The sequence below is a fragment of the Ovis aries genome, chromosome 12, assembly GCF_016772045.2.
Source record: "Ovis aries strain OAR_USU_Benz2616 breed Rambouillet chromosome 12, ARS-UI_Ramb_v3.0, whole genome shotgun sequence".
NCBI classification, from domain to species: Eukaryota; Metazoa; Chordata; class Mammalia; order Artiodactyla; family Bovidae; genus Ovis; species Ovis aries.
In genome coordinates this window covers 17,172,738-17,185,488 of record NC_056065.1, presented here as the reverse complement: position 1 = coordinate 17,185,488, position 12,751 = coordinate 17,172,738, and positions in this window count along the sequence as shown.

The following is a 12,751-nucleotide window of genomic DNA, read 5'->3' as shown; positions in this document are numbered from 1 at the left end:
TATTAATCTCATTACCTAGCATCAAAGAGTTCTAGACTACTGGAGTTGACTAATTAATATACTGCTGAGAAAGTAATTGCAATGTAGCAAGCACAACTGCAGGGTAATATTCATCTTTCATGCTCACAAGGAGAATCTGCAAAAAAAATCTTTTTCTGTACAAGAAGATTTATTATTTTTTTACACTCTGGACATATTTATAAAAGGCAGTAAGTATGTTTTAAACAATGGTGAATGCCTGTACTTTCTAAAGTTATGGAGTCAAAATATTAGAACTTGAAAATAATCAGATATCATGTATTTTGAATTTGTCAGTAATTTTTAATATCTTAATGGAAGCATTTGAAGGGGGAGAAGAGAGGACCAGATAGTCTGGGCTGCCTACCCCATCCACCCCAATACCCCATCTCCTACAGCAGTATTTCAGCATTGACTTGCTTTATGTATCAGGATTCCACTTGACCAGATGTTCAGATAACACTTTTGCTGCTAAAGAAATCTGATAGCCTTTGGCATCTTGGTTAAGAGCAGAGACTCTGGGGAGACATTGTATTTGTTCAGTTGCTAAGTCATGTCCAACTCTGTGACCTCAAGGACTGCAGCATGCCAGACCTCCCTGTTCCTCACTATCTCCCAGAGTTTGTCTAACCAAGTTCATGTCCACTGAATCAGTATGCTCTCCAACTGTCTCATCATGCCTGCATGCAAACTCATCACTTTTGAGCCATCGGATAACCCCTTTCTCCATAATTTCCTCAACTGAAAAATTGCAATAATAAAAGTGGCCCTTTCCCAGGGTTTTCAAGGTGATTCAGTCTATTAATATGCATAAACTGCTAAGAATATTGTCACATGATAAATGCTGTATGTTAAATCTCATCTAGACATTACATACACAAACAGAGCTTATACACTTAGAATTACAGAGCTGGACAAGAAGTTACAGATCACCTACTGAGATCTAAGAACAGCTTTTTATTCACAAGGCTAAGCAGTAGCTGAGACAATGTCAGAACCTACATCCTCCATATATTTCATAATAATGCTTGTTAATAAAAGTACTTCTAGTCACTAAGAAGAGGTTGAACATATTTAGTCTAGGTGTGGGATGTTGATAGTTCAATTTTTAAAAGTTCTACTTCAAATTTTTAAGTTTGAAAGTTTTCATTCTTTAAAAACTTTCACTTTTTTTCTAGAAATGGACTTCTATGTGGAATGTATACAGATTTCGTGATGGCATGTTACTCTACCACAAGCTAGTCTGTAGGATCACACATCCTTTCCAGTTTCAGTCTGACCCATGCTCTTACCTTTAAAGCAGCATTTTATCTGAGTAATGTATGGATTAGCAAAGCACAATATCTGGAACAGGTCAGGTGTTTAACGTGTATTTCTAAATAAACAAATGACAGAAGACTGAAGCTCATCTTCTGTTGATCTCATTTATAGGAGTGGTGCATGAGGCAGATATCTGGATTGCCCATGGCTGGATCGGTGGTGAGCCTGGAACAGAGAGAGACACCATGGCAAGGATCCGGGTGGGCTCTGGAATCATTCTTGTCCAACTGCAGCAGAAGTAGGTCCATGCCGAGGGAGGGACTGTTTCTTTTTGCCTTGCATAAAGATGCCACTCCCATTACGCATCCACGGAGTTGTTTCTGCAGAGAGGAGGCTCAGTTTGCCCTTTCCTACAAAGGTATCTTTTAGGCAAGCAGTTCCCAATATAGTCTCCAGTAAGAGACACTCACTGGAAGGACTGATGCTGAAGCTCCAGTACTTTGGCCACCTGATACGAAGGGCTGACCCATTAGAAAAGACCCTGATGCTGGGAAAGATTGAAGGCAGGAGGAGAAGGGGGGTGACAGAGGACGAGACGGTTGGATGGGATCACGGACTCAACGGACAGGAGTCTGAGCAAACTCCGAGAGATACTGAAGGACAGGAAAGCCTGGCTTGCCAACTTGGTGACTGAACAACAAGGAGACATTCCAGAACCCTGTTGGAAAAGCCAGGCAGCAGATCCAAACAGGGACTGATGGTCGTCAATCTGCACCTGCCACCTCAAGAGTGACTTAGGATGGTGGGCGCCCTCCAACATGGCGGCTTTTCTGCCTAGGGAGCCTGGAGGTGGGCGGGCCCCAGAGGCTGAAAGGATGCGAAATGCGCGTGTACCTGCCATGCAGCAGTGGGGAGCCAGAGCCTGGAGCTGTACAGAAGCCTGGTCACAGTAGTGGGCATTAGGGGTTCAAAGGGGTAAGCCTAATCTCAGACTAGACTAAGCAGTGGGGAATGGCCTCCCTAAAGGCAAAACTTAAGGCCATTGGACAGTCTTGGCTGACAAATATTCTCCAATAAAAGACACCTGGGAACCTTATGTAACTTAAGGAGCTCGGCATCTGACAGGAAGTAAGTCCGAATGGGGGCTGGAGGGTATTTTGGCGCTAACCACGCAGAGTGATATTCAGCGGATTGGCTCTCTCATCCTGGAGGCTGTGCTGGCATTTCAAGCATGTACTTGGCTTCAAAGGCTCGGAGCACCAGGTTGACCAAAGGCCTGCTGTACCTGCCAAGTACACAAGGTGCTTGTGCTTGGGTTACCTCCGGCTCACAAGGTGTGTATCCGCCCATCCTGGGGCAAGCAGGGCCGGGGCCTGGAGAAGCCGGCTTACAGGAGCAGCGGATCGAGGGTGCCAAACCCTAAGGAGCATAAGCATCCTTAAGGCAAAGCATGTGGGTGCATCCTGCCTTGATGGAGAACACCTGGCCGGGTGCCCCAGAGGCTGCTGGAAAGGGAGCGAACACTGGTTTCTGAAACCCAGGACCCGATCCTGGCAGGAGGTTCAAATGAGGACTGAAGGTTGTCAGTTAGCATCTGTTGTCTCAGACTGATTTTTGGGTGGACTTCCCTCTACACTGGAAGCTCTGCATGAGTTTGGGGCCAGAACCTAGCTCAGAATGCTGGAAGGCCTTATGAAGCGGCTCTTTAGGCCCATGAGCATGGAGGAGGTTTAGGGTAGCTGGTGGCCTGGAATAGATGTTGGAGAAGCCGGGTCACCAAAGCGGGGTCTTAGAGAATATTTCCCCTCCTGGCAAAACGCAAGGTTACTCTGCTACCTTTTCAGGCCTCGGGCCTGCAGGCTTGCCAGAGTTTGACAGATCAAAGACTCTTCGGAGCCCTGGTTTCAAGAGAGGCCAGGGCGCTGATCCCACAGGAAGTTCAAGCGGGAACTGTCGGTCGTCAGTTTGCAGCTGCAGCCTCAAAATGGTTTTTAGCGTGCTGAGGCCCTTCACCTTGGAGGCTCTGCTGGTGTCTGGAGCCCGGACCCAGCTCTGCAGGCCTCGTAGACCTTGCTGCCGGAGGACCGCTAACCAGGTAAGTCCTGCGGAAGCGTGGGCTGGCAGGGCAAGTGTGGGGAGACGCTGTGTTCCAGGGATGGGCTTTGGGGAACAAGACGCTTGTGTAACCCCGAGCTCAAATTTGCCTCCTGGGGTGTATTCCTCTTAAGGCAAAACGCAAAGGAACTCTACCTCTTTGCCAGGGCGGGGCCAGCCTTTGCAACTTCCTGGAAGAGCCAGGATGCCAAAGGCCTCGCGGCGAGGAGCGTACTGCGCATATGTGTGTGTTCGTTTTTTTGGTACCCAGGAACTTGGAACAGAGTAAGCATCAGAAGCTGAGTCTCTGACAGGTTTTTACTAGAAGATCCATAAGCACAATTGCAAAGCCTAACCTCCCCAACAGGGAATGTTCCCCCGGAAACAAACACGCCGGGTTCCTCCACTGCCCTGGAAGGGCTGGGGTGGGTGTGCTTACCATGCTGTTATCTGGGAGCCACTCAGGCAGCAAGTTCAAATGGGGCTTACGGCTGCAAATTTGTATCTGCCGCTTCAGAGTAATTTGGGGGGAAAGGGTACCCTCCACCCTGCGGGCTGTGAAGGTGTGCGGCGCGACCACAGGCCTGGATGAGGGCCATGTGCACCAAGGACCGCTGAAGGGGCCGCGTACTACGCATGAGCGAGCTGTGCAGTTGCGAGCAGCTTAGGAGCTGCCATGCTGCAAAGGCTGGGAGATGCTGCGTCACGGGAGCAGGGCAAGGCATTTGCTTAATCACAGGACCTGGTTTTCGCAGGGGGACTATTCCCTCTGATGCCTTTGCAGGGTAGGGGCTGGCGTAACATGGTATTCCATTAGATGCTCCTGGTTGTTGAGGTCTGGGACCTGATCAGGCAGCCGGTCCAAGTTGGGATGACCGTGGGCAATTTGTTACTTCTGCTTCCGAGTGATTTTAAGGGTGTGTGCTCCCTTACCCCTTTTTTGTACCTTGACCTGTCCTCAGCCTCTTTGGTATATCATAATTTAATTAGCTTTAACTGCACCTTTACTAACTGCCTGACCCATCCAGCTCACATCTCTATTTTATTCCCTTATCAAATAAGATACCTTGACTGGCACCTATACTGTCTCAGACAATCTCATCCTGACATTCGTTTTTCAAATTCTAGCCCTGTTTCATTCTGCTTTTCTATTTAAATTCATAATCTCTTCAACCTTTCCGGCTTCCATTCCCAAATGCAGATCTCTAAGAAACACTGTCACCTGCTTCTTCTCAATTGCACCTCTGTATATCCACCTGACCCTCCAGCTATCATTAGAATCTCTAGAAATGAATGCAGCCTTCCAGTCTGTGCAATCCCATAGCAAGCCAAATTCTGATTCTAATATCTGGCTCGTATCTACACAGTTTTATGTGTACTATGGGGAAAATAATTTTTGACATACCATTTTATTCACTGAAATCTTAAACACAACCACATATAATAATGTTTTTCCATAACACCATTTTTTAACAGAGGTTTCAATTACTTAAAAAAAAAAAAAAAAAACAACAACAGAAAAACAAAAACTTTGAGTCCAGTTGGAAACAACCTACTGAGAAGGTGTCAACCATACCTCCTGCTTACAATCACTGTCTTTGTCTTGAGAGCTTAAGTAGGTCTCTAAATTCCTATACTGGGCAGAAAATACCTATCTAAAATATTCAATATATCTTTTTTTTTTTTACTATCCTGATACTGAATATGTATGTAAAGTGTGGAACTGTAAAAGAAATAAGCTGTATGTATATTGTGTTTATATGCTGTATGAATTTTTTATCAAATAAATGTGATGAGCATGAATCAAATCTTTTATAGAGACAGGAAGCCTGGAAAGGACAAAATCAGTTTTTTTTAAAGCAAATATTTATTTTCCTTCTTTTTACTCCTATAACACAGATATTCAGCATTCACTATTAACTTTTGTTTAGCAGCATTTTCTTCACAAAAGAATCATAATTAAAGAAAACCATTTAGAAAACTTCACACGCTCTTAAAGGTTCTGAGCAATTAGGCTAGGTAATTAGAAACATGATAAAAGAGAAGCTTGGGAAAAGGATTTAAACCCCTATTGAACATTTGTATCAAAAATGATTAAGGAATAGAGAAAATTAAAAGTATAGTTTATATCTGGTGGGCAAACGATAAAGCCAATTATTCTGGAACATGCTTATTTACCTAGATTTAGTTATTCATAATATGTAGGGAGATCAGATGTGCTGTAAGAAAAAGAAAAACAATTGTTCGTTTTCATCTTGCAGGCAGTAAAACATGTCTGCACAGGGAAAGGATTTTCTACCTTGCAATATTTTTACTTTTTAGTTCATCAAACTATAAATTAAAGAGAAAATCAATGTTTCTGAATTTAACCAGGTCAAGTTATCTACTCTTCAAATCAGAAGATAAGTTTGAAGAAAAGGGCAGTAGCTCTACATGCAGAGACTTTTCTGGAGCAGACAGTACTGGCATTCCCAAAGAAAGCCATCCTCATTTCCTCAAATGAACAGAATCCTTCAGTGGTGCCTTGTTTAGTGACTTGGCATAGTGGATGTTCACAAACTTGGGATGAGCAGGAAAAAAAAAAAAAAAGAAAAAGACATCTAGAAAGATTTGTAAACGGAAAGATCACCTTGGAAGCCCTATCTGTAACCTAAAAGGAAGAAAACAAAAACAAATATTCCTTGTTACAAAGAGGAGGGACATACTTTTCTGTTTAAGATTTTTCCCTAAAAATGTGAAAGACCTATAATGTTTAGATTTCTAAGACAGTGAAATCCAGTATGTCAGAAATAGTTCAAGTTGTACTTTTTTTTAGCACTTTCAAATTTCCTAGCTATTAATATAATTCTCCCTTTAAAAATGTGATATTGATATACTTTTTTTAGACATTTTTAAGGGTAAACTCAGCTGCATTAAGTATATTCATGTTTTTGCAACCATGACCACCATTCATCTCCAAAATTTTCCCATCTTCCCCAATTAGAAACTCTATGTCCATTAAACATAACTTCCATCCGTCCCATCCACCCCACTCCCTGGATGACCCCCATTCTTCCCTCTGTCTCTATGATTTGAATTATTTTAAGAGCATTATAAAAAGTACTTTAATAACTGGCTTATTTTGTTTTGTATGTTCTCAAGGTTCATCCATATATATAAAGGCAGCATCCTGTTTTCCATAGTTACTGCACCATTTTGCATTTCCCTCAGAGTGTGCAGGGTTCCAATTTCTCTGCATCTTCACCAACACTTGCTTTTTATGTTTCATTTGGTTTTAACAGCAGTCATCCTAGTGGGTATGAAGTGATATCTTATTGTGGTTATATGTCTCCGTTTTAGTAGGATTTACACTCAACAGCAACAATCTAGAAAGAATAGACTAAAATCAAGGTTATGATTCATTCTCTACCTTTTCTCACCCTAAGTTTTATGTTTGCATATATTTATTTCTTGAGTTAGAATTCAGGAGATCTATATAGTCATAAACAGAGATGGAGATCCCACTTGATACTGAGCAAAACTAGACTTGTTATTGGGGATTAAACATAGCTGACAGGTGTAGCTCTGACTGTGAAGTATTATGCTATGATCTATCATGGGCATTGTGGAAATTAATTTTGAAAAATACATAAATTTCTAACATAATATTCTTTCTCAATAGAGGGCCTTTTAAATAAAATATCATAATTTTGACAATTAATTATGAATCAGAAATATGTAGATTAACATGACTCTGGACATCAGGAAAGCATGTGGTATGTTTTATCTGAAAGGAGTCCTACATGAGTCCGTCTGTTTCATGAGCAAATTAGTCAAAAGATGAATGGCTTAATTTTTCTCCTTTCCTGCCTCAGGCTTATTTTAAATATCTCAGGTGGTCTAATGTAATTGGGCAATAAAATGACATTTAATAGAATTTTATTTGCTTGGTCACCATGCTTAGCATTATTGACACATGATTTAAAAGTACAGAGAAAGATTTTTTCCCCAATTGCATCAAAGATCACATTTACTTTTTTTGTTTCCTCACTAAGTCCAGAGTCTTAATAATCTCCATTTTATAATTGCAGGTTAAAATTGATAAATTCATAAATGTTGATTACTTAGCAAGTAATCAAATGATTTTTCTGATTTTGTTTGTATTTTGAATATTTGGAATAATCATTTAAAAATACATTTGCAAATATTTTACACCAATACCTTATTTTAGCAATTTAATTTATTTTTACTCCCTGAAGTTATATAATTTTAGAATATATGGACTAGAATGAAACAAGGAATTTAATCAGATCAACCTATGTATTAATTCTGAAGATGATAAAATTGATCCCTAGAAAAAGAGAACTTTGTTAGGAGGCTCTCTGTTTAATCCATGCAAGGTTGAATTAAATTTCTTGGTGAGGAGGTAGTAATTAGTGAGTTATTGGCTTTACAGCAACCGTATCACCATAGTCCCAGTGCAAGAAAGACTACATGAAGTAGTTTGTTTAGTTGCTAAGTTGTGTCCGACTCTTTTGTGACCCCATGGTCTATAGCTCACCAGACTCCTCTACCCATGGGATTTCCCAGGTAAGAATACTGGAGTGGGTTACCATTTCCTATTGTAATTTTTCTCAAAAGTATTGAGTATTTTTGTCTTTCTTAACTGGTGTACAAAAAACAGGTAATTTTATTTCTATGTGTTTGTTGTCACTCCAGAAGAAAAGGAAGGTGGTATCAGTAACCTAAAACAAAACAGAAAAAAATACCGTTATTTACAAGATTGTAGTTTCAGAAATTGGAAAGGAAATGGGAAACCCCTGCAGTATTCTTGCCTGGAAAATTTCATGGCCAGAAGAGCCTGGCAGGTTACAGTCCATTGGGTGGCAAAGAGTTGGCCACAGCTGAGTGACAGAGCACGCAGATACAGAAATAATCCACACTTTGCAGATTATTCTGTCCCTGAACCTTACTGTTTCATTTCCACAAACCTTTCTATAGCCCTCATAGCACAGGGACATATTCTTGAAACATATGGACACAGATGGTCCTGAATGTGCTGCCTCACAACAGGATGGATGCCTGACCTCAGCGGCAGGCTTTCCATATGCTTCCTCTGAAGGATGCCGCGCTTCCTGGCCTCCTAGCACCTCGGGTAGTTTGGATGCTCTGAAATTAGTAGGCTGGGCTGGTCCCTTTCCTCCGTGATGGTAGCAGTGCTTCATGGGACTGAGCTTAGAGACTTCGTTAGATCACACATCTAATTCACAAATTCTGAGGCCCACCAGTCAACATTCAAGTACATTGCTCTGGGGAAACACAATTGTAAAATACCAGAAACAATATTTGTTCTATTTATTTATTTTAAAACTTGATGATTCCAAGCCCAGTGTAAGAGATAAGTACTAGCATTCTGCAAAGGAAGCAGTGTGGCTCCTGTCATGCATACTTATGGAGAGTGACAAGCCCAAGTATTCAAAGAAGCCAAATCCATAGTTAGGAACCCTAATTCTATGAAAATCACCTTAATATTCCATTCTGACCAAAACTCTGGAGCTCACTATCTTAATCTTGATTGTGGTAGTAATAATAACAGAATTCAGGATATCCTAGGGGAAATAAATAATCCTCCAAATAATAACTATTTAAATTATCCAACTTAGTACTACATTTTAAAGTGAAAAAGACAACTACACCATATTTTTTGTTTTCAATCTAATACCAAATTTCTCCCAAACTTGAAGAGAGCCATATTGACAACTAGTTCAGATCTTTACAAGTGCACCAAACACTGAACTATGTATGGAATTTCAATTTATGAAGAATTTCATTAAGAATAATATCCAATATAGTGTGTTAGTTTTCTATTGCTGTGTGATTTTAGACAAATTGTTGCATGTCTCCTAACCTCAGCTTAGTTATTTGTAAAATGGGCTAATTATACTCATACGTGAATTAAGATGTTATTAACTGTGTATGGTAAGGGAGTCAGAGAAGGCAAGGTTTGGAAAAAGAATAAGACCAGCACTTTACAGGAACAGATCACCTTTAATGAGGTGAGAAAGGGCAGCAGTCAGATTAGTGAGCTGCTGCACTAACCCAGGATAAGAGGAAGTATATATAGGCATGCATGTAGAAATCTACTGTCTTAAGGAGGCCCATTCTTCTCCAAGGTTGTTCAGATTAGTTGTCTCTTAAAGGCTGGGGCAAAGAATTCTGGAGATCCTCCAGAGGCTGGGACTGGCTGGGAGCTGGGCATAATCAACCTTAATGTCCATTTTTTTCTTCAGATGAGAGAGTTCTTTGTTTTGCATAGAATGGTGGGGAAGACCTGGAGGGGAGTTTTAACTCCAGGCTATTTTGAGCCATGTAACTTTCCTTCAAACTGCAGGTAAAGACCAATTCAGAGTAAAACAAAAAATAATATACAATAAGCCAATGACACGTTGATGTTGAATATCTATTTTACTTCATACAAAAAAGTGCCCATAGTAGGATTTTTAAAAAATAAACATGAACTATATCGTCATTTCTATCAGGGTAGAGATAATATTTTATTTTATACATAAATGCACACAGTATGGCTAAACTATGAGGAACTGACTCTGGATAGTAGGCACATTTGATTCTCATCAGGCCAAAGTGCAACCAGTATTTTTTAGGGGTTGGGAAGTGGAGGAGTATCTGCCACAAAGAAATATATTAAAAAATATTCTTGTGTCAGGATTTTTAATGGACTCCTCTGCTTAAACATGCTAAAATCTTATTACTTTATACATTTATTCATGATATATTGACCCCCGAATTCCATCCTCAGTGGTCCATGAAGATGCACATACATTAAGAACTCATGTTCTAAATGTATTCATTGAATCAAACTGGTACTTAATACAGATGAATATTTGGGCCATGTTGTTTTAACTCCCTTTAGAATTGCTTTTATCTGCCTTTAATTATTTTCTAGCATTACTTAAAAAGAATAGGCATTGGAAGTAATACCCAGTCAAAACATTGTTGTGTCTATATTAAGGATTTTTTTCCTTCATTTATTTGAAGAACATTTATTGAGCACCTATCCCATGATAGGTACAGTTCAAAGCTCTAGTGATATAGTGGTGAAAAAATACAAAAATTCTCCTGTTACAAAGCATACTTTCCAGTTGTTGTGGGATAGAAATAATAAATGATAACAAAAATAAGTGGCAGATAATACAGGGAAGTAAATCTTTTGAAGAAAGTAAATGAAGAATGAATGAAAATAAGGATCTTTGAGATTTTAGACAAGTCAGCCAAAGTCTCCATGACAAGGTGACCTTTAATCAGAAATTTAAAGGGAGTGAAGGAGTACGCCATTTAGACATTCAATAGAGGAGCATTTGAAGAAGAACCATCATTAAGTGCAGATGTCCTGAGGCACTGAAGTGCTTAGTGTGTTAAAGTGAAATTGTTAGTCACTCAGATGTGTCTGATTCTTTGTTATCCCATGGACCCCCAAAACCCGCTACATTTCTCTGTCCATGGGAATTCTCCAGGCAAGAATATTGGAGTGGGTAGCCATTCCCTTTCCAGGGTATCTTTCCGACCCAGGGATCAGACTGTGTTCTTGGCATTGCAGGAGGATTCTTTATCATCTGAGCCACCAGGGAAGTGGTGGCTTCCTAGTGTGTTAAGTAAGTGTTAGTTGCTCAGTCGTGTCCGACTCTTTGTGACCCCATGGACTATAGCCTGCCAGGTTTCTCTGTCCATGGAATTCTCCAGGCAAGAACACTGGAGTGGGTTGCCATTTCCTTCTCCAGGGGATCTTCCCACCCAGGGATTGAACCTGCGTCTTCTGCATTGCAGGCAGATTCTTTGCCATCTGAGCCACCAAGGAGGACCAGCCAAAAAGTCAGTTACTTACAGGGTGTTGAGGGGGAGAAACTGGTTTGCTATAACTAGAAATCAGGAGGAAAAAATGTTTTAATTTCAGTATTACTACTTACTAACTATGAAATTTTAAGCAGGCCACTTAACACTTCTGCATTTTAAGTTTCTGTTATCTACTTCCCTATAAATATGGCCTCTTGATTCCTGGTGTAACATATAATAGAAGGCAGAAATAATTTGGTAGATTTAATCAGTTCATTAAATCGGTATGCCAGAGGCTAAGTTTCATCCCAAATCAGAGCTCAGGGAGAGTTTTTCAGGGAGAACCAGATTTTAAAAGCTTCAAAGCACCAATAACTTCTCAAATCACCTCTAAGCTATTTTTCACCTCAAATGCAAGAGATGCTCATTGCCAAACTGCCCTCTCTCTCTCCCCTCCTTCACTTGACCAACTTTTAGAGAGTTTTATAATGCTTCCTGTCTCTGTCTGGCAAGCCTACCCACTCTAATGAGACTCTTCCTACTAAGGTCATTGTTGACCTATTTGTGACTAGATCTTGTTTTACTTAATCTCTCAACAGCATTAAAAAAAACTGCGGCTTTCTCAGTGCAGGTACTCTGCTATGAAGTGAATTGTGTTCCCCACAAATTCCTATGTTTAATGCCTAAATCCCTAATGGAAACTGTTTGGAAATAGATTCATCAGTGCCATTTTCTAGATTCCATATATATGTATTAATATACAATATTTGTTTGTCTCCTTCTGACTTATTTCATTTTATCTAACAGACTCTAGGTTTATTCACCGCACTAGAAATGACTCAAATCTGTTCTTTTTTATGGCTGAATAACATTCCATTGCATGTATATACTACAATTTCTTTATCCATTCATCCACTGATGGATACCTAGGTATCCCAGCTATTGTAAATAGTGCTGCTATGAACATTGGGGTACATGTGTCTTTTTCAGTTATGGTTTTCTCACTGTATATGCCCAGTAGTAGGATTTCTGGATCACATGGTAGTTTTATTCCTAATTTTTAAAGGACTCTCCATACTGTTCTCCATAGTGGCTCTGTTAATTTACATTCCCACCAACAGTGCAAGAGGGTTACTGTTTATCCACATTACCTCCAGCATTTATTGTTTGTAGATTTTTTGCTGATGGGCATTCTGACTGGTGTGAGGCAATACCACATTGGTAGTTTTCATTTACATTTTTTCCAATAATGAGTAATGCTGAGCATCTTTTCATGTGATTTTTGGCTATCTGTATGTCTTCTTTGGAGAAATGTCTGTTTAGGCCTTCTTCTCATTTTTTGATTGGGCTGTTTATTTTTCTGATATTTCATTAGTGATCTGGATGAGCTGCTTATATATTTTAAAGATTAACCCTTTGTCGGTTATTTTGTTTGCAATTATTTTCTCCCATTCTGAGGGTTGTCTTTTAATCCTGTTTATTGTTTCTTTTGCTGTGGAAAGCTTTTAAGTTTAATTAGGTCCCATTTGTTTATCTTTATTTCCATTACTCT